We start from the raw sequence: 23464 nt of genomic DNA, 5'->3' as shown, positions 1-23464 counted from the left end.
AACCGAAGTACTCAAGGAAAACCTGCCCCAGCGCCATTTTGTCCACCACAAATCCCATTTGACCAGACCCGGGATCGAACCCGGACCGCTGCGGTGGGAAGCCAGCGACTAACCGCTTGAGCTATGGCGCGGCCGAATATAAACTTGGTACTAAGGAATATCCTTGCTTAGAATAACTATACACAACCATGGCAAATTTCTATACCGGTAACTTCGCCTGGAGAATTGAAACTGAATGTGAAATATTTCAGTTTGAAATGAATGCTCTCTGTTGACTTTCTAAAGCAACATACTCTGTTTGTCGCATTGATACATTTTTCATGTTTATTCTTTCCCTGGATGCGTAATGGAACTGAGTGGGTGAATAATAATTGTCCTCATTCCCTTCCGTAACTAACCACCGGGTGCATGTCATACAGTGATTTCGGAGCTGAGGTTGTCAAGCTGCGTTTTTGGCACCGTTCCCTCTGCCACGTACTGACAGGATACAGATCGTCGGTTAGCTTCGTTCTCTTATACACACGTTCATATAAACCTTACGCACGCAGTGTACTTGCTGGGGACGAGAAACGTTCCACACACTTAGAGTAATTACAGTTCACATGTGTAGAACCTTACAATGCAGTGAGCATTAATTAACCCTCATATGGCGCAGCGATGACGTCAGTTACGACAGATTTATTGGGTATTTTTACGCCTATAAACCTAACATAATGCAAATCAAAATACAATGCCGTTATTTATTGAAAGTGTTTCTGTGGTCTAGTGGTCAGAGTTCCTGGCTACAAATCCAGAGGTCCGGGTTCGATCTCCGGCGCTACCAGATTCTCTGAGAAGTAGTGGGTCTGGAACGAGGCCCACTCAGCCTCATGAGGATAATTGAAGAGCTATTTCAAGGAAATAGCGACTCCGGTCTAATAAACCGAGATTAACGGCCTTGGTGATTTCGATGCGCTGACCACGCGACACCCTCTATCCGCTAAAGTTGGCACTAACTTCTCCGACAAGCGGCGGTCGCTCGGTCGGTATAGTTCGCTTGCGGACTAAAACCAGGGAGTTTTTTTTACTTCCTTCTGTCTTACAGCAACATGGAACACTTCTAGACACCTGCAATATATCAATAGTTATTTGCTATATTTAGAAAGCATGTTTAATCAGTATTTTTGTAAAACTTGCGTGCAACATTCTGAATTAAATTTAGTTTCACAGAATTGCGATGTGCATTTTGCTTATGGAGGAATGCCAAATTCGGGCAAATACATGAATACTAGGAAGCACGCAGTAGCGTAGTTGGTTGGGACACTATGCTACAAGCCCGAAGATCGTTTGATTCCTGACAAGGTCATGGAATTTTACAATTGACGTAATTCTTCCAGCCGCAATATGGCCCTGGGGTCGATTCAGCCTCTAGCAGAAATGAATGCCAGGAATCTACCTGGGGGTAAAGGACGGCCGGCGCTTAAGGCTGACAACCTCACTGCCATCTGTGAGCCGATTGTCTAGTAAAATATGGGATCCTCGACGTGTCACAAACCTATGGACCTCCACAGCCTCTTATAAGGAAAGCTTTGTTTGTTTACGCGAACACTTGTTATGCTGTCAATTATTCGATCAGTTAATCACCAATATCCCAGCTCATGACTATTTTTCCCTAATGCAGCATTCCAAATTAAACATGAAATTCCCCTTGTTTCATTCAATATTTTCTGCCTTGCTTACTACCATCATTGTTTAGTTCGATAGGTCGCTTATTGCTGTTTGTGCCGAGCCTGGTAACCGATTTCTCAATAACTCGTGTTAGTTTCCTGACATTCGCATGCAATGCTTTATGTGGGGTGACATCTGGAAGTGACTGCAATTGTTAATCGCCCGCAGAACGGAAATGAGGCCATTGGAATGACAAAGGAAGGTACAGTTTTTTTCTGATAAGGAGAGGAACTCTGTTGTTCACGCAGCAGTGTCGGCAGGAAACAAGATTTGGAAGGTCTGCGGTTTTGTATAAGCCCGCCATATTGGACTTCATGTCCATTTATTTTATATATGACCTAATAACAAACATCACAAATGCGAAACGTTACTGACATGATAGTATATTCACTTTATTACAGAAAGTACGTACTTAATCCAACGGTAGTAGGCCTTAATGGACTCCAGATTTTACATTGCTTTTACCGTAAGCCAGAATCTAAAGAGATACATTTATATGTGAAAATTTCTCTCTTCTGGGACGTAATGCTGTGCTGTCTGTTGAAAGTCATATCCCGGAAGATAGACCTGTTTATAACTACCGCTGTCACAACCCCAAATTCTATATATTTACATGTAGTTTGAGTTGATCATATAAAGAAAGACTTATATTGGACAGATGCGGACTAAATTATATTAATTTCCAAAGCTAAATTTCATTAAACTCCCCAGATTATTTTCAGAGAAGTAATATGCGGACGGAAAGACATTTTGTGCACTTTGTACGTAGAGCTAGAATGTACATAATTACGACATTCAAAAGTTTTAAGGAAACAAAACATCCTGAATCCTTCTGAGAACTTCCCATCACCGTTAACGATTAATTACAGAAAATGTACTCTTTTCACATTTCTCTCTGTTTCATAATGGAAATTCGATTACTCGGTTGATTTCATAACTTAGTATGTAATTAAATTACCTTTGAATATAAATAGGTCGGCCGGTCACGGTAGCCGAGCGGTCTAAGGCCTGTACTGTCTTCGCTCGCTTGGAAACCGGGATCGTGGGTTTGAATCCCACTCAGTGCATGGATGTTTAGTTTGTGTGTGTGTGCGTTTTTCTGTGTTTGTATAAAGGTAGAGGCCTTGCGACGAGCTGATCATCTGCCCAAAGAGTCCTACCGAATGTGTAACATCTAGAAAAACCGAAGTGAACGGATAAGTTCATGGAGGTAGGCCTAGGCCCACTGGGGTTGTAGTGCCAATGGGAAAAAAATAAATAGGCCGATCATGGTGGCCGCGCGGTCTAAGGCATGAATTGCTTTGCTCACTCGAATGCTTGGATCGTGGGTTCGAATTCCGCTCAAGGCATGGATGTCTGCGTATACGTATAATCTGTGTTTTTGTTGTCTTGTGTGTAGGTAGCAGCCGTGCGACGGGCTAATCACTCGTCCAAGGAGTCCTACCGTCTGTGTAAAACAGATTACGAAACTGAAGAAAGATGCCAGTGCCCAGCAAAGAGCTGTAGAGCCATTGATGAATGAATGAATGTCTGACGTAGATACGGCACTAAGCAATGAGAATGTTGGCCATAACTGTCTACACAGACAGTACGCAGGGAAGGTAGCTCTGAAGTTTCTTAGTAGAAGAGAGAAGAGTCCTGGATAGAGACAGCGGTATCGTTTTGAAAGGGAAAAGTAGAGGAACGCCATCCGTGTTTTGAAGAGCTCTCATAAATATGTATTCTCGTCTGAGATGAGGTGGTTGCTTGGGAAACGCAGTTAGCTCCATAGCCTCTTTTCATTAACGCCCTTGCAGCATCATTAATTGCAAGATCCGCCATGAAAGATTCTAGTAATACAAAAGCTCCATGATTTCTTGCATATTGTAAGACACGTGGTTGTTGTGTAACGGTAGGCGAGGCCTTCTGTTTTTACTATGGGTCCGATTTGACTGATCTGTGTGACAGCGAGCGGAGAGAAACAGCAGAAAGAGTATATTTAAATAATTGAATTATCGTCAGTTATTCACATTGATTGAGGATGGCGGCCTAGAGATATATCAGAAGACTTAATAATAACTTCAATTATCTGCTGTTTGAACAGATTAAATGCGAGGAATATGTGCAACTGCTCATTTCAGAAACTTCTGGGTATCCGTTTTCAATCCAAAGAACAAAAAGATTAATATACAACACTGTAATTGTACTTTCTATATTCTACATGTTACAGAATGTCACTAGGCAGATAAAATCAAAGAGTATGAGGTGAGAGGGGTATGTATCACTTATGGGGGATATAAGACATATATACAACATTTTAGTTCGAAAACCCGAAGGAAAGAGACCACTTGGGAAGCGACCTAAGAATGGATGGTAGGATACTATTCAAACGAATTTAAAAGACGTATTATGTGAGCGGTAGAGTGGATTCATATGGCAGAGGACAGGGTTCAGTGGCGGGCTCAGGTCAGAGATCTGTGGTGGGCACAGGACAGAATTCAGTGGCGGGTTCAGGACACACATCAATGTCAGGCTCTTGAAATAACCTAATAAATTTTCGTTTTCTCTTAAAGCTGGAGGGGGTAGGATTTATTGACTAGCTGAGGAACTAACGCTCTGTTCCATGGAGTTGGTTATCTGTATACATAATTTATATAGTATTGCGTCCATTATCACGCTCTGTATTCGGATACTAATAACAGTAGAGGACATGTGTAAATTGAAAAGTTGTTTAATTTAGGAAGAAACTCTAGGAAAACTGTTAATTTTTCTGTTATACTTTCATGTTCGATTCCTATTTAATTTATTCCCCTATTTTTTTAGCCTGTAGATTCATATGCACTGTTACGGCCAGTATATTTTCATAGAAACCACGGTAGTGGCACGTGTCCTGAAGGCCATGGAAACGACAGGTGCGTGAGCTACGAGCAGAAAAGTTGTTCCCTATGTCTGCAAATGTTTCTGCACGAGCACTCTTATATTTTACGATCAACACTGTATAGTGATGTAAAAATACAAAATCATCGTAGTCAAATGACGTTTGGTTTATATAGTCCGTGTGCTAAAACAATATCGAAGTTCTAATTAAGGATTACAACTCAGTAGAAATATAAACTATAGTGAGATAGTTTGTTCAGAATGAACAGAGCTCTCTCTTCGGAATCTTCTTAATGAGCTGCATGTGCCTGTCTGTCCCAGGGACAGATAAGCCGTAATTCTGTCAGTCACTTAGCAACCCAGCCACACAACCACTCCTTCACCAGTCATTCAGCCAGCCAGCCTGGCTAACTAGTCAGTCAGGGTCAGAAAGTACAAGATCAGATCCCACTGAACCCTAAAAGACATCTCCCCAAAGCGGTAGTTGCTGCGGTCACATTTTCTCGTCTTCGGTGCCTCGAGATGGCAGGAGCGTCCTCCAGAGAAGTTTAGATTCTCGCTCTTTTCTGTTGTACACAAGCCGGTAGCTTCTTCCCACTGAGTATATGCACTTTAGACTTTAAACACTACTGAGTATACTTTGAGAAAAGAGTGCGGACGTCCGCTTACAACTTCTGTACGTTCTAAGAGAATTTTATTAAATTTTACTGATAAGGACAAAATGCGTTACAGCAAAAATTACGTAAAAGGAAGACTAATAAATAAATGTGTATACAAACAAAAATTAAAAAAGAATTGCGAAATCCCTCGTACAAATGGAGTGACTGACGACTGTCGAACTGCAACTGACGAACCAATGACGTGGCCGGTTATCGACTGAGTGACAAGACTTCGGTTCTTGGGAAGAGTGAGGAGCACTGGCTTTGTTGTCCACACAGAATCGTTACTAGTTTATAACTAAGTCTGTTTCCATGGCAAAAAAGTGGGCAGAACCTGATGGTGGCCACTTTATCTGTATTTAATGTCCACGGCCAGAATACGTGGCGACTTGTCTCTACGGATCTTACTTCGTACGACTTCTGCTGCATATACTGAACATTTACAGATAAAATTTCCGACTTTCTATTCTGTTTTCTATCTGTAACATCGAAATTACGATAATTTTATCACCCAAATAATTTATAATAACCCTGTATAAGTAGACGACAAAGCATCATTAAATAAACGAGGTAAAATTTTATTTTTCCTTAAGGTGAAGTTCTCACAGCAGTGACTGAACAATACTACTGGGATGTGGTGCTGTGTAGTTTGATATGAATTCGTCGACGTTTCGAAAAAACCTAATGACTTTGTCGTCAGTGTCGAAGAGCTACTTTTTATTTATTTGTGAAATTTACTGTTCGACTATGAAGATGGGGGCAATGTGTTCCTCCAAATTCAGTAAATTTCTACCAGACTTCACGGCATCTCATACGAGAATATGATATTCTTCACATCTTTCCTTCCTCCTCTTCTGACTTCACTTTATTTGCAGATTGTGGTCAAGCAGCTTATCTCCCCACAGAGGAACATAATGAATTTCAACGTTGTATGATGAAATTTGTGAGTTCCAAATGTAAGAAAATAACTTCCATCTGGCCGGTCATTTGTCAGGAGTGACACAGCAGGCATTCAATCCCGGGCCGACCTGTAGTTCTGTCAGAGTGTGAATACAATTGACTTATTAATTGCAGGCACGGTCGAATGACAGACTGACGCGGGCTCCGGAGCGGTCTCAATAATTACAGCAGAACTGAGCCTCTGACAAACCTCAGAAAGTGCCCATCATACACAAAATCACGTGCTGAACCGAAAACATTTCTCAGGACAGATGTTCAGGACCATGCTTAGACTACACACACGACAGTCGTGTTGAAGAAGTTGCCGAAGAAACAAGGCATCGGTAATGTGCTACCTGTTTTCGGTTTATAGAATTACCTTGCCTAAAATATAGGTTACATACTTTCGAACGTGAGAATGATTGTGAATCACAAAATGAGAGGACTGTGGAAACAACTTGATTATACTGATGGTGAAAATCATGGCAAACCTAATGCAACACAAACTTGCCCCGGACTGAAATCCGAACCAAGTACTTCTCAGACTCTAAACAGTTGCTGAATATTCAAATGTAAGCTTCAGGTGAAGTTTAAAGTCTGTTCAAGGGTTTCAATATGATGGCCATTTAATATTAAAGGCAGGAATATCAGTAACACCATTACTGTAGAATCCATGTGCTTGCTCCTATCCTGCGAGAGAAAATGGAAGATAAGAGCAGGTGAAAAGGGTAAAGTTATCGCTGTGCTTAACTAACTAAGCAGTACGCCTTGAAGATGTATTGGGGAGTGGATGTATAGATTCACATTTTCTTGACCTCTGCACTAGTTGGAGGTGAATGATTAGCTTCACGCCCCGCCCACATTACCCCCAGGAAAGAGCCCCCGTTACCCAATGTATAGGAGGTTAGGTGAACCCCAGAGCCTGTTTGGACAGCATGGAGAAGTGAAAATTCTTGACCCTACCAGGACTCGATCTCTGACCTCTCGATCGTCCAGGCCGTAGCCTGTCGCTATACCGACCACGCTATCCCGGCTCTAAGTAAGAGCAGTGGGAAGCAAAACAATCATTTCCGTTGTCAGTAGAAGGAGAGATTGTTAGTGTCAATTTTGGGATACGCTATCCATCAACTGATGTATACCATACAGCGGTTTTGCTGAACGCTTAACAGTCTTGTTTGGATGTGCACAGTTTCCTCTAGATTATTAGCTGAACACTTAACAGTCTTGTTTGGATTGCACAGTTTCCTCCTAGTTTATTTAGCACAGAAGATGAATTGAGAACCAGCGTCGGTTACATCAAAACATTTTGTCCGTCTAGCATCAAACTCTCCGCAAAACAATAACAACACTGATGGGTGCACTGGCGAAAGTGGCTCTGCCAAGCGTCCTGCGCAAAGAAATATCACCGACCAGGAGAAATAATTTGTAGTATAGTTTTCTTAGCTGCTGTTACTTACTAATTATTGCCTTCACACGGAGAAGCAGACAGAAAATTTACACGGAAATCATTTCTTATTTTACTTGGAACCAAATTACCTTAAACGTAGGTTATATGGCCTAATTTCCGAATATTTTTTCCCCCTTGGCACTACAGCCCCAGTGGGCCTACGCCTACCTCCATGAACTTCTCTGTTCACTTCGGTTTTTTTAGATCTTACACATTCGGTAGGTCTCCTTGGTCGGGTGATCAGCTCGTCGCAAGGCCTCTACCTGTACACAAACACAGAGAAACGCACACACATAAACTAAACATCCATGCCCTGAGTGGGATTCGAACCCACGATCCCGGTTTCCAAGCGAGCGAAGAGAGTACATGCCTTAGACTGCTCGGTTACCGTGACCGGCAGCTTCCCAATATTAGTTTTACCAAATTTGCTTTCATTATCTAAGCAACCATAAGCTCTACGGTCATGAAATGTAGTAGATATGTGTTTGGGGGTTCTCTGAATGAGTCGAATTCTTTATACAATGTTTTTTTAAAGAGACTTAAAATATTTATTTATTAAGATATTCCTTTAGTTGGTCTTTCCGACAAAAATATTCAAATATGTCTGCAAGTCAGTCACTATAAAATACAATCAGCAGGCATACAGGTCTCTCCATTTGTAGCTGCTTAGAGAAAGAAATCTACATGAGATAAAATTTACATTTTTCCCACCCTCCTCTTAACAAAAGTAGCATGCTTTTAAGAACAAATACAATGCAAAATCGAAGAACAATACAAGCAGTGCCGGCAAGCCTAATGCTGCTCAGAATTCAGATGTTGGCTATACTGTCATTCTGGTATAAGCATATTATTAGGAATACACAAAATTACCTTTTCTTCTAATATCTTAATATCATTATCAATTCCATTAAAATCTTTTAATAAATCAAATGAGAGTACTGTTAGGGGGAAGAGGTGAATACACACAATGTTATGATTTGATGAGGAGTATTCATTTATTTAGAAAAGAAAGTAGGTTAAATGTGACAATTAATATCAAAGCCGTGCATCGGGGAAGAGTCTTCATTGTGTTCAGTCTGCAAGCAGTGGACGCATTCTAGTTAACTTCAAGTGTTTCTTGTCTCTGCAGCTTGCATGACAACTTGATGTGCGTAATTTCCAGAACGCTGTCTAGCCTACATTTCTGCTACGTTACATCCATTAGTACCATTTTGTCCTCGATATTCTACGACTTCTAAGGAGAGAAAAAAACTGCGTCCTCCAAGACTGTCATGGTCCCGAGGTTTGCGTAATTGGGAGACTGTTTTCTTGAAAAGGAACAGTAGCAGGTGGCTCAAGCTGGTTCTCCGCTCACGGATTTTTATAACCTGAAGATGAAGGCTATAGGTTCCTCTGAAACGTCGGTTTACACAATATCTATACGGCGCCACACTGTATTTTAAGTTTCCGCTAAAAGCCTGAAATAAACATCCATATACTCATACAGACCTCTTCCCCCCCTTTTGGGGGGGGGGGAAACTCCAAATGATTCAGAGCAGAATAGAAGACATGTTTCGGGGGACACAGCCAACTAGATAACGGGTCTGCAAGAATATTCCAGTTTCATGCTGCAGTGACCTGAAGGAGAAGGATAATCTGCTTATGCAACCATGCAAGCAAACATAATGGGCGAAGCCCGGTTCGAATTGCGACTGCGGGTTTCCTGTCGATCTTGAAAGAAATGACAGGCTAGTTCCTAATATGTAAAGAGCCAAGTTTCCCTACCTTCCTGTTCATTTCCTGTTCACATGTTGCTATGGAAACGCTAGCAGACCGAGATATTCCATGGCAGTGTAGTTACTGTCATTCACAGAGACAACGAAAGAGAGAAAAGCTTGAATAAAGTTCCTCTGTAAATGACGTATTTATATAGATCGCCCCTTGTAGCTCCAGAAACAGCGAGTGAAATTCTCCCTTAATGCCTAAAAGCACAAAATACTGACAGAAAATCACTCACAGAACACTTGCATTCGTTCTGTTTGTCGCATCCCTTGTATCATAATTTATAGGCCCACATTTCGTTTATTTGACGGGCTTGTGTTTGGAAAGAAGAGAAGTGTGTACAAAATTTTGGCAGCAACCCCTCAAAGAAAAAGACTACTTGGAATATCATGGCGTAGATGTGAGGATAATATTAAAATATGTTTTATAGAAATGAGATGTAGTCAGGATAGCTGAGTCGGTATAGCGACGGGCTGTGGACTGGATGCGTGGTGTTCGAATTCCTGCAGAGGTAAATTTTTCTCTTCTCCACAAATTCAAAACAGAGTCAAGGGCACACCCAGCCACCCATCCACTGTGTACCCGGGACCTTTTCCCTGCGGTAAAGCAGCCGGGGCGTGATGGCGACAACTTACCTCCATCTAGAGCCGAGGTCAGGAATTGTGGAGCTACACCTCCACCCTTCTTAAGTCTTTATGGCACAGTGCTCAATTAATTATGTACAGGGACATCTGTACCTTTCACCTTAGAGAAATGAGATGGGAGGCTGTACAGTGGATGGATCCAGCATAGGATAGGAGTCCATGGCGGACTTTCGTTAAAACAGTAACGGCCATTCAAGTTCCAGACCTGCTGGGAATTTCTTGACAGGCTGAGTAACTATTAACTTCTCAAGATGGATTCTGCTTCATGGAGTGTTTTAATTCCTTGCCGAGTTTTTAGGCCTGGACCTTATCAACAGAATGCGCTGTAGATTTGAGTCCACTAACTGGAACATGATCTATGAGGTGTGTGTGAGTTATAATGGAGTCCTAATGACAGTTGTCACTTTCCCTTCCCCCCTGCTATACTGACGCAACCACTGCTCCGCTATTTCTTGCAATACTTTCCTTCGTTTCTCACGCGTAACCTAAAGGTTAGGTCTGAAATCACGGTCTGTTTCAGTTAAACGTGTCCTTTTTTAAAAATTTGACTTTGTAGAGTATACAGAAGACGCGGAACATATCACAACTTGGAAAAAAAAGGGAAAACTCTCATTTTGAGACCTAGTGTTCTTGTAATTCTTGCTAGAGGCGCCATTGGAAGTCAAATTTTTCAAAACAGGACACGTTTAACTGAAACACCAATGTTCGTTTTACTTCCCAAAGCAAAGTTCCAGATCGTTAAGAATGTTCTAAGTTAGTCCCACGAACGAAAGTGTGAGTATCATGTTAGTACACATCCATTAATTAATGCAGTGATGGGCAATTATTGTTACTAGCTGACTGGAGTGAGAAATTTCTAAATGGCTCCAGGAAAATAATGAAGTTCAAAAACTGTTACATGCTATTCAGCTATTCGCATTGACTAAATGCACTGCAATCTCCTGAGAGCTTTCCGCAAATCGTTCAACCACCAAGGCGGGAGAGCCGGAAGCACACGGTTCGAACATACGCGTAAAACTCTCAGATGATCCCCCTGTATAGTATATGTAGCTATCCCTGTAATAGGCCGTGGAGGCCCATAAAGTTGTGAGACGTCGAGGCTTCCACGCATTCTAGACATTCGGCTCACAGATGGCGGTGATGTTGTCAGCCTTACACACAGGCCACCCTCTACCCCCCAAGGAAGATTCCTGGTACTCATTTCTGTTAGAGGCTGAGTCGACTCCAGAGCCACATTGCGGCTGGAAGGATTAGACCAAATGAAAAATCCAGTGACCTCGTCGGGAATCGAATCCGTGACCTTCCGGCTTGTAGCATGGTGCCTCAACCAATTATGGTCCCGTGTGTCCCTACTTACATAGTATAGTCCAAAGAACACAAAATAAAAGTAGCATTAATAATAGTTCTATTAGCACGAACATAAATCCGACTGATGTTCTGAAGACGTTAGGACACCCATAAAACTGGATGTGAGGTGAGGTCTATTTGGCTTTATCATACCCGTTTATAGATACAGAAATGAAAACAGCGAATAAGAGTACGTATAAATTGAACACGAAAACTTATACTTAGAGTAAAATTTGGAGCTGACTTTATTTTACTGGTTGGTGTGTTTCCTCCCTGCCGTGCGTTCAGAAATCCAAGATCGATAAATTAATATATTTATCTTCACCTCAGGCCAGATTGAATCTTCCAGGCCATATTTTGCTCACCCCTACATTACCAAACCTAGCCTGCTTTTGGGATTCCAGAGTGCTATCTGATTGTGCGTGTATTTAAGAATTTTTAATTCGCTAGTTGTAAAGCAGTATATCTCGAGCTGTGATAAAAGAAATATATGGCACATGTAGGCCTATAATAATTTTCACAACATCGAATTAAAGTTGATGTTGAATAGACAGTTTTACAATATTAATACAGTTGTTATAATTCGTGTGGACTGACTATATCATTTATTTAATAGAGGTGCTAAAACTGATAAAATTACTTAGTACTAGAGTATTCGGACAGACAGCGATCCGCTGACTAGCATTTAGTAAACACTTCAATTGAAGCAGCTTCAGTGAAATAAGAAGTTGGTGGTTATCAGGAAATCGACCATGCTTGGTACTAGTAAGAAGAGCTGAAGAAAGCAGTTTTCTGGGATGTGGCACCTTGTAGATGTGGTGTTAACCGACGTTTCGGAGGAACGTATCGCCTCCATCTTCAGGGTAGAAGGAAAGATAAATCCGCAAGCGAAGAGACCGTGAGAACCGGTACAAGAAGACAGTCTGCTACCCTGAAGATGGAGGCGATACGTTCCTCCGAAACGTCGGTTAACACCACATCTATACGGTGCCACATCCCAGAAAACTGCTTTGTTCATTGTCACCCCCGTGAAAACCTCAAATCTTACAAAGTAAGAAGAGCTGTTTGCAGGGAACTCAGAAGAGGCATGTTGGAAGAGTTCCAGGAATATGGATTTCGGGGCCGAAGTATTTTGGCCATGACATAGTGGCTCTGCTTCCTTCAGTGCCTCTGAAGTGCCTCATATCTGAAACCGGTTCTGAAACGGGACAAACGTGTGGGTTGCCAGCACAGGAATACGATCAAACTTGACGAGAGCCCAAACGTTTATTTTGGTCACTTAATTTACGACATTTGAGAGTGGTTTCCGAAACAAAATGCCTCTTTCAGTGACTAATGTTAGATAGTCCTATATCGACAGGAGAATATTTGTTTCCGGCTGAATTCTGCAGTTTTGAGAGACAACTGCCGTAACATTTCGGTTCACACATTCCTGGATTCTCCACCCTCTCAAAATGTCTCTTTTCTCGTTCTTTTTAATTGGCGACCACAAAAATATTAGGTGAAGAATACAAGTTGTAAAAGGCGGGATAGCGCACTCGTTATAGCGACTGGCTACGGGATGGACCGCCAAGGGTTCAGAGTTTTGAGTCCCGTTAAGAGCAAGATATTTTTTCCTCTCCACGTCGCCCAGACCAGTTCTTGGGCCCATCCAGCCTCCAATACAATGGGTACCGGGTGCCCTTTCGCCGGAGGTAAAGCGGCCGGGGCGTGAAACGGACCACTCAACCCAGCACCGAGGACAAGAATACGTGGATTTATATGTTCACTGCCCCATACGTCTTCATTGCGTAGTGCTTAATTAGTTAAGCACAGGAACAACTTTACAAGCTGTGAATTGCTAACAATAATATGATTTAAGGCAAAATCATATGTATCTGGAGAACTCCTAATCTCTTGTACAATAAGTATTGGAGATGTTTCCCCGGGGTTAACGAGGCAGGAACGTGAAGCTTATCACTCATCTCCATCTAGTGCTGAAGTTAAGATTGGTTGAGATATACACCCACTCCCTTATGCATCTTCATGACGTTGTGCTTAATTAATTACGCCAAGGTATAAATTTACCTTCTTACTTTACTTACTTAATCAGTTCCTCTTAAATCTTTACGGTGTCGATGTTTTTCTTTTTTCATTTTGATCATTTTATAGACGGTAGGACTCCTTGGACGAGTAATCAGCTCGTCGCAAGACCTCTACCTAAACACAGGACAACATAAACACAGAATAAACACATACGCATATAAAACATCCATGTATTGTGTAGGATTCGAAACCACGATCCCGGCTTCCAAGCGAGCGAAGGCAGTGCATGCCTCAGACCACCCGGCTACCGTGACCGGCCCTTCTTACATAAAAACATGTGTTATCGACACTGTGTTCCTACCCCGGAAAGTGTAGCCCCAACCAATGTCATGGAGCACCTGCGTTGTTCAAGTGGATTTTGTCCCGAGTAATTTGTTCATGAGTTCTATATCGTACAGACACACATTATTTTGGGCACGCGTATACATACAGGTCTATATACTAGTTGAAAATACTACATGACCCTCAAGTATTTCATCCCGTAAGCTGATAAAATAACATAATATTTCCGATTTTCTTCTGTGGAATAATTAATTATTTCTTGAGATCTCGCGGGGCCATGTTAAAGAAAATTATATTTTGTCTGTTTGCCAGGGACTATATTGCATGCCTTACATCACCCGGTCGGGTGCCGCTGTCGTGATGTTGACTTGACAAGTACCGTTGGTTCTTCAAACCAATCCTGACCTAAATTCCCTCACAATGGACAGCAACAGCTCACACAATGGCATTCGCTCTCAAAAGAATTTCTATACTTAACACAGAAACATCCATAGTTCGTGTGTCCAAGTTACTCAACAGCAGTAAAGATGATAATTTTGATCAATGTAAGCTGTTTCTCAAGTACTGTGCCGCGGACCGGTAAGATAAGTGTTATAAAAACTGTAGAGAAAATGAAATTGTTATTGTAATAATGGGGGCACGCGGTAGCGTAGTTTATTGAGGCACTATGCTACAAAGCTTAAGGTCGCGGGTTCGAACCCCAATGAGGTCTTTGAATTTTTCAATTTACCTAATCCTTCCAGCCGCAATATGGCCCTGGGATCGACTCAGTCTCAAATAAAAATGAATACCAGGAATCTTCCTGGGGTTAACAGACGGCCGGCGCGTAAGGCCGACAACCTACCGCCATCTGTGAGCCGATTGTCTAGAAAATGTGAAAGCCTCGACGTCTCACAACCCGAAGGGCCTTCACGGCCTGTTACAGGGATAACTTTACCTTTTTATTGTAATAATGACATTTCTTTAATATAATTCGGAAACCTGCTAAATATCCAAGTGACGATGTTTGAAGTTCTCGCTGCCGTGGTTATTAACATTATCATCTTCTGTGATATAATTCCGTAATTCCGTTGAAAGTGAATCGCCATTTCAGAGGAGCATGTTGCCTCCATCTTCAGGGAAGAAGAATAAGCCACGCGAGAACCCTGACTGAAAGCAGGTAGGAACTAACAAGCCGAAATATAAAATTCTCAATTTTAAAAATTAATTGTTAGTTGGAACATGGCAAAGCCGTCGCTATATCTCAAGAATTGAATAATTTACTGACAAAATAATCAGTCGGCTCTCCTTGAATTCGCTGAATACTAAGAGATTACTGTTAATAAGTACAGAGAGAACTGGCAGAACTACTCACAGCAATTTGCTGAAAATTTAATTCTCAGACAAATGATGAACTATCTACTTTAGGGGACAAGAACCCGTGAACGGCCCAAATAAATGGCAAGACAGAACTTGAACAGTCGTAAAAAGCCTTGAGGTCTAATATTTTATGAACAAGATGAAAGAATAAAGCTTTGAAATAACGTAAATAAGGTAGTGATATTCCCCGCACACTAGATACCAAGTTATCTATTGGAATCAGAGCCTGAAATCCTTCGCAATGAAACGTAACATTCATAGCCTACTGCCATGACTCGGCCCCACACTCTCGTTTGTAGAAACGGTGTGTACTGCTAAAGGCAAATGATGGCATTGAAGCGGGATGGACTGTGATAACCATCGTTATGAATACTAAAATACTGTGCCATGAAGGCCTGTTGCTAGGCAACAACCTCTTAATAAGCAACTATACAACAGCCATTGCTAAGTAACTGCTACGCAAATAAGCATGTTTCCACGGAAACAAGATAATACAGCAATAATGGAAGCGGTATTTTCTACGTGGTCCCTGCTGAGACGTTATAAGCAGAGCTAGCTAGCTGGTCTATACTCACCCGTGTGTAGGCGGGGTCGAATACCTCCACCGTGACCCAGCGAGTCATAGGAGGCGACGAAAAGGGAAGTCTCAAATCTGAGACAATAAAATATGGTCGCGAGTCCCTTGGGACTGGGACCAGAGAAAGACTGCGCTGGCAAGGACCAGAGGTATATACAAAAGGCAGATGCGTCCTCTTGTCAGAGAGGACGCCCCACAAAAAAAACAAGACCGTAACAGTCAAACAGTAATAAATACTTGGTCATGAGTACCAGATGGCGCTCGATACCAAGACTTACTGACTTACTGACTTACTGACTGACTGACTGACTGACTGACTGACTGACTGACTGACCGACCGTCAGTCGCAATGTGACTTTGACTTTGGCCTGTACTGACAGGGTACTTGTACGTAGTGGAAAAAGAACAATTTTCAATAACATGCTCTATGTGCGATAGGTACTCTTGACAAAAGTCCTAGCATATTTATAATAGACAAACTGACCCTCTCGTCAAAAAGGATGCTACATGAAGACTATGTCTGTAGATGAAAATGAATGTCTTATCGTGAGACTCAAGAGGCTTGGCGCCAAGGCGAACTGATTGGAGGCAAACTGCCAGCCGCAAAATAACTCTGGCCCTCTTACTCTGACTCTGACTCTGACTCTATTGGAGCAAGTTAATCACTGGGGTTCAGTCGTTGTGAGCTGTTGCTCTGAGAAGCTGGTAGTTGAGACCGGCAACAGTTCGGGAACCCAGAGGAAGGAGAACATCCACTGTTGGAAGCCCCTACCTAGCAACGCCTAGTGAAGACTGTAACACACTGAGAAGACCTATTGTGTCCTATAGTGATTTGTGAAATGTGTAGAACAGTGAAAGCATAATTATTACTTGTAGCTATGATTTGTAAGAATGCAATAACTCCGATTGCCTTTTCAAACCCCGTCTGTAGTCACTGAAATCGTGACAGTACTACGACTGCGGGTTCGCTTATCAAACAAATGTGTGCTTTTTATATCCACAGCCTTTCCACGCTGCTGCTTTGAGTTGCAGCTTATTCTCTGTATTCTAGAAAACGATAAGAGCAATTTCAGTTTGTGTGTGTTTGTGTGCTGTGCAGTTTAGCCATGCATTGCTATATCGTTCGAGTTTTAGTACGTATCTTCACTGATTCATTTTAATTTGACGTCACTCAGTTTAGTGCCATGACAGGTATCAGTGACAAGTGGGACCGAAATTCATCTCTAAAGCAGGATAAGTCAAATGACCCGTTACCAATCTAAATGTCAAAGGTGAAATCGGAAATACCTTTAGAAGGGATTTCCATGGTCAGCTCAGTCAGTGACGAGACTGACTCGAGGCTGGACCATCGGAGTTTGATTTCAGAGGGTGATAGAATTTTTATCTCATTCGCCACTTTGTTGACGTCGGCTATTTTTAATATTAAAAAAAAACACATTTCTGTCACTACGCGGTGTATTATTACTTTTTTATTTTGCAGAAATAATTTTTTATCCTCTGTAATAGGCCGCGCCATAGCTCAAGCGGTTAGCCCCTGGCTTCCCACCGCGGCGGCCCACGTTCAATCCCGGATCTGGTCAAGTGGGATTTGTGGTGGACAAATTGGCGCGGGCGCGGGTTTTCTCCGAGTACTTCAGTTTCCCCTGCCAATTTTGATTCCACAAAGTTCTCCATCATAATCACCCGGGGCAGGCTACAATAGGCCTATCAGTGGCCGCCGTGCCGAGTGGACCCCATTGGACTCCACCCCCCGCTAAGCGAATTAATAATGTATCGTCACCGACTTGACTTTTCAAATAACGGTTTTCTGAGGGGTATTAGCATAAAAGTTCGACATAATGATGTTTCTCTGATCGCAGATTCCTCGCTTTGAGTGCCCAGATAATGAGCTAAGGCTCACAAGCCACAAATACCTGCCACATGATCGTAATATCTGTCTTCCACTTTGGCTCTGATGCAAATATCTCCATAATAACCACACTAAATAGTATGGATAAAACTTTAAAACATGTGCAGTTATGTTGCCAACCGCTCCTGCCAATTTAACCAGGAAGAAAATAACCGTTTTAAATTTGGTCGACACTTTTTACATAGACCCTGAGTACCAAATTTCATCAAAATTAATTCATTAATTTCGAAGATATAATAAGCGGACGGACAAAAACACATTTTCTTTCTAACCGTTTTGCACACTTTTTGGACAGAAGACACAGAAGTGTAAAATAATTATGCGTGAATTATTCATTAGAATTTGAATGGTTAACAACAGAGTTAGAAATTCGGTTACATAAATGTAGATATTTAAGAATAAAAAATGCATTCTTATAAATCATACAGATCTCTCTGTGGTCAGTGCTCGAATTGCATCTCTGAGTGCTATCACACGCGCGTATAGTAAAGGCCAACGGAAATAAGCGGTTAACTGCAAAACATGTTGGGTAATTTAAACGCCAAGGATGCCAATATTTATCTTTTAAATTTCCGCAATTAATATAAGGAACACATTTCCCTCAGCCGTGGTTCTAAGTTATTCACATGGACAGTTTCCTATTTTACTATTTACTCACCATTGGCAGAGTGTATTTTACAGTTCCCAAGTGATTATAACTCATATTGTAATTTTTAAGATATGGCTAAAACCTGTCACCGTGCAAATGATAGCTGCCAATTTCCAATCAAACACAGACTGTCATGAACAGAGCGAATTTAATAATTGTAATTTATTTTGTTGATGACCGAAAATAACCAGTACCGTTCGCTAGCCCATAAACTCATCAGCCAATCTGTTATTTTCAAAACCTTTCTTAAAACCTGCAGTGTACGTTCTGTTGGTGAGGTTCGTCTAAAGGCGCGTCCACATTACTCGTGCTCGTGCTCGCCAGGCTTGTGCTCGTCGGGAGACTCGTCTGGCTTTTACTTGTGTTCGTAAATCTTCGTCCACACTACTTCAGTTGCTCGCCAGGCTTCGCCGCGTGAGGATCCGTATATTTACTCGTGGTGTGTATAGGCTGTAGTCGTATTTTAATTTACTGGCTATAGTTTTTAAATTACTTACTTACTTACTTACTTACTCATGGAGCTGAGCCCTTCTTGAGGAGCCGCCAATTCTGCAGCTACTCAAGAATTTCCCAGCATTTTATGGAACCCGAAGGTTCATCACCGTGTTCACAAGAGTCCTCCTATAGTTTTTAAATTAAAAATTTAAAATTTGCTTGTCTCGTGTCTTGTCATATCGTCCACATTATTCGCGAGCATTGCGAGTCACACGAGCACGAGTAATGTGGACGCGCCTTAACAGACCGAAATAAATTTTATTGGGTCACGTGTTCACGCATTTCCTGGCATCTTACAACACAGGTTCAGATGTCTCTTAATGAGATTGAAAGGAAAGTAGTCCCAGTGCATAATGCGTATGCCCTGAAGATGTAGGGGGAATATGGAGATAAACCACCAAGTATTCTTATTGTCGGCAGTAGGTGGAATTAAGCGAGTATCTTCACGCTGTGGCAACTTCAAAGGTGAGAACAATCTGCCTCTTTCGAGGACGGAACATCTTTAGTATCGATCTAAGCCCTTCATTTCAGTGAGTTGTAACTCATCATTCAGAACTCCGGGACGTCCATCAAATTCTACGGAGCCGTCTAACCAATAATTCGCCTTGTACATTAGATCTTCCTTCCATCGCGGGAAAGTAGGGCGCTGACTTTTGTCCTCCAGACGCTTGGGTTTCGTCAGAAACCTAATAGAAATTTTAGAAATAGCAGCTTGAAGACCTGGGCATTATCCCATGGGAGTTAGTTGAAGCATTGAGAGAATTACAAGGGAGTCTGTGACGTGAAGACTTAGTTGGTGCAGTTAGCACAGAACACGAAGAATCTCCACTGTTAAAATCCTTTGCCGGGAAACGTTTAGTCAAGACTGAGAAGATTTTATGCTTGCTGTAGTTTCAGTGATATTTGGAGTTTGTAATTCCTTGAGACTGTTTCTTGCAGTTACGATTCTTAAGTGGTCAGTAAATCTGATATCCAATCCAACACCCCGTCGATTCATTCTAACACGTGACAATATTGTCGATCATATTTAATTTTGGTGCATTTTGGCCAATTGTAACCCCTACGTCATGAAACCCAAATTCTGTTTTATGTGTTTTTTTTAAACTGCTCATCATACAAAATTTAATTCTTAATGCAAAATATAACTATCTCGGTATCTTTAAGATCTGTGGCTTTCGTCTGCAAATTTTCTCCTTGGATAAAATGGTTAATAAACTCAGGGGATAGTAATTTATACATTGCGTTGTGTTACGTTTGTAATGCAACTAACTTTTCCACAACAGTTTTCTATTTGCAATAGTCGGAAACACTTGGATACATAAAATTGTCAAGGATATATTTGGAAAGTACTTCTTATATAATCCATTAGATTAAAACTTTCCAATTTCTTCACTTCGGTCCTCTGGATTGTGACACTATGTAGTCTGGGTGCTAATTAGCATCGTTTCGGATGAACATTTTGCATCCATCTTCACTTCTACCCTGAAGATGGAGGTAGCATCTAATCTTCACCGTGAAAGCGTAACATCTTTTCAATGTCGTTAAATATTACTTATAATCCTACAGCCCAGAATGTCATTATCATCATTGTCATCATCGTCTTCATCCTGTCATGTATGTATGTATCCTGTTACGGTTTCATAAACTCCCGTTCCCCCTAACACTGTATGCTATAAGCTGTTTTGCTATTCTGTGGTGTTCCTCGTTCTTACACGTTTCCAATTAGTTCAGTAATACTGTGTAAATCTGATGACTCATTGTGTTTTAAATGCTCATAAAAGTCGTCATTTTGTTTGTGCAATAGTGTGCAACCTTCAACTCCGCTAATAAATCTCGTATCTGACGGCGATACTGTCCCTACAGCTACTTTCGAATTGAAGAAAGCAGTCTTTTGGGATTTTGCACCGTGTATAAGTGGTGTTAACCGACGTTTCGGAGGAACGTATCGCCTCCATCTTCAGGGTAGAAGAAAATATAAGAATTCTGCAAGCGAAGAGACTGTGAGAACCGGTAAAAGCAGTCTGCAGTTTCAGTTATTTGTTATTGGGAAGAAATTTCCTCCTAATAGAGCCTTCAATTTATATGGTCACGACTGGCGCTTTCAACTCCAGAATGCGCCAGTAAATTGGTAAATTATGCCCCATCCACTGGCCCTGCTGGACTTAATGTTTTATGAATTAAATATTAAATTTTGGTGCTGATATTCTCAGAAACAATTTTTCAATTTATATACTATTTAAATATGTTTATTTTTGCTTAATCTGTAGAAGAACAGTGTCGTATAATGACCAGCAAAGACAGCCATTGCTGGGTAACGACTCGACAAATATCCGCGAAGACGGATACGCGGATCTGACTCTGACTAACTAGTAGTTAGTTGTAGTTAGTAGTTAGTAGCTGAACAGTTGCCATGATTTAGTTATGAGGTGGGAACCAAATGGCAACGACGTAAGCACGAGAACAGAAAAATATCCGTTTTTGGGAACCGTTACCAAGCAACATAAAGAAATAGAAGATTTGACTTTTGGAGTTGTGATTTGTAGACTGTGTACTCGTAGATCCGCGAAACTGTTTTAATTATCTACAGTAACAGTTACAAGTGTTCAATATACTAGTTTATTATAATGCGTATGAAATTACGTTAATATTCCTCGTTTGGTCTGAATAAAAATCGCGCCTTCCGTAGGTCTGCTTCTCTTGGACAAGACAACAGAAACAGACGTTGACCCTTGAGCTCTCTATACGTCCCACGTTATGAGTAACTGACTTTTTCGGGAGGTACAAGATAAATCTGACTGAAAGACGAGTGGCATATGTTTTACGTTAGAACAGGCCTCCATTGCTTCAGCTACAGCAGGCTATCTTGCCGGAAGGTTATGAGACACAAAATTATACTCCATGTTTGGCAGACTTACAGAAAATTGAAAACAAAACACACACAGCATGGCTAGATGAAAAAAGTTTAATCTAGTGACAAAATATAAAAAAAGTAAAGCTATCCCTGTAACAGGTCTTCAATGCTCATAGGGTTGTGAGACGTTGAGGATCCCACATTATTTAGACAATCGGCTCACAGATGGCGGTAAGGTTGTCAGCCTTACGCGCCGGCCGCGCTCTACTCCCCAGGAAAATTATTTAATTAATTCCTCGTACTCATTTTTGTTAGAGGCTGAGTCGACCCCAGGGCCATAGTGCGGCTGGAAGGATTAGGTCGATTGAAAAAATCCAATGATCTCATCGGGACTTGAACCCGCGAACTTCCGGCTTGTAGCATAGCCCCTACGCTACCGCGTGACAAAATAGGGATTGAATAATAATCGCAGCTGCTCAAAAGAAAAAAATTGTTTAACCTTTAGTGAAATTGTACAATTCCCCTATTTTCTTATTTAAACATGGCTTCCGCGTCATCATTCCGAGCTAACCGTAGAATCAGTGAATCCAACCAGTGTCACGAGAATAGAAAATGTGGCTCTAATAATCTTAAAATAACGGAATCTGGTCTAGTTTAACTTGTTAACGGTGAATCAGTCCCCATTGACTAAAATTATTGGCTAGTATAACAGCATTCCTGTTTCCAAATTTTCTTCAGAAATTTCGGCTCTCTTCCGTTTTCCGATTTATGGTGTAAGTTGTGGTTTAGCAGAGCTATTTCTTGGGCATTCTATAGTTAACTCTATTGGTATTTCTTTTTATATCTCCCTCTCTTCGCCGAACAGGTAATTTTTTTCTCTGACACACGGTACAGAAGGTTTCTTGTGAACATTGCAGCTGTTAGAAATTCAACGTTTTGTTATATTTATGTACTGCTAAGGTAGATTAACCCATTTTGTCCCCTTCACTTGCACTTTGCAAAGATCCCTCTTCTTGTCAACGTATTTTGAGGTGTCCTATGGCCGTCTTGAATTTAACAATTTATGACACGCGGCAGCGTAGTTGGTTGAGGCACTATGCTACAAGCAAGAAGGTCGCGGGATCGTATCCCAATGAGGTGGAATTTTTCAAACTACCTAATACTTCCAGCCGCACTATGGCCCTGGGGTCGACTCAGCCTCTAACAGAAATGAGTACCAGGAATATTCTTGGGGGTAAAGGGCGGCCGGCACGTAAGACTGACAACATTACCGCCATCTATGAGCAGATTGTCTAGAAAATGTGAGACCCTCAACATCTGACAACCCTATGAGCCTCCACGGCCTGTTACAGGGGTACTTTTACTTTACCAACGTACGAGTAAAATCAGACATTTTTTCTATTAGTTTCGTCTCAGATGTTATGAGATAATTATCTTCCGAGCGGACTTCTAGGAAATTGTGGGGAATTTTAGAATCTGAACGATTACTTTGCTGTTATGTAACAGACGGATAGGAGTAGCTATTTTTATTCTATTCCATTTTTATATTTCCTTTGTGGTTCTTCTGCGACGCTGTCAGTATGTAGATTATATAACATGGAATGGAAAAATGACTGATAAGAGATCAATTGGAATGCATCAGGAAGGAGGCGATCGTGGTCTCACCCATGTGCTATTCCTGAACTTACCAAGAGAGTCTGAGGAAAAGGACGAAATCCTCCAGTCAGGACATCCCGTGTCCAGACGGAGATGTCCACAGCGTTACCGCTGCACTGTCCTGCTTGGTTCTTATGTCGAATTTTGAGTTCGAAAAAATATCTATCCTGTAACAAGCCATGGAAACCCATAGGATTGTGAAACGTCGAGGTTCCCACATTTTCCAGAGAATCCGCTCACA

General features: G+C 41.5%; 2 protein-coding genes across 5 annotated transcripts in view; one reads left to right on the top strand and one right to left on the bottom strand.

Moving 5' to 3' along the window:
* LOC111873443 (tRNA (uracil-5-)-methyltransferase homolog A) overlaps positions 1-23464 on the top strand; it is a 172754-nt gene that overhangs the window by 3537 nt on the left and 145753 nt on the right. The window lies entirely within an intron of this gene.
* The window catches only part of LOC111873444 (carboxypeptidase D), a 74942-nt gene that overhangs the window by 46775 nt on the left and 4703 nt on the right, over positions 1-23464 (bottom strand). The gene's annotated exons all lie outside the window — the stretch shown is intronic.

This window comes from Cryptotermes secundus, unplaced genomic scaffold (assembly GCF_002891405.2).
Source record: "Cryptotermes secundus unplaced genomic scaffold, Csec_1.0 scaffold333, whole genome shotgun sequence".
NCBI lineage: Eukaryota > Metazoa > Arthropoda > Insecta > Blattodea > Kalotermitidae > Cryptotermes > Cryptotermes secundus.
This window is presented reverse-complemented; position numbering and strand designations above follow the sequence as displayed.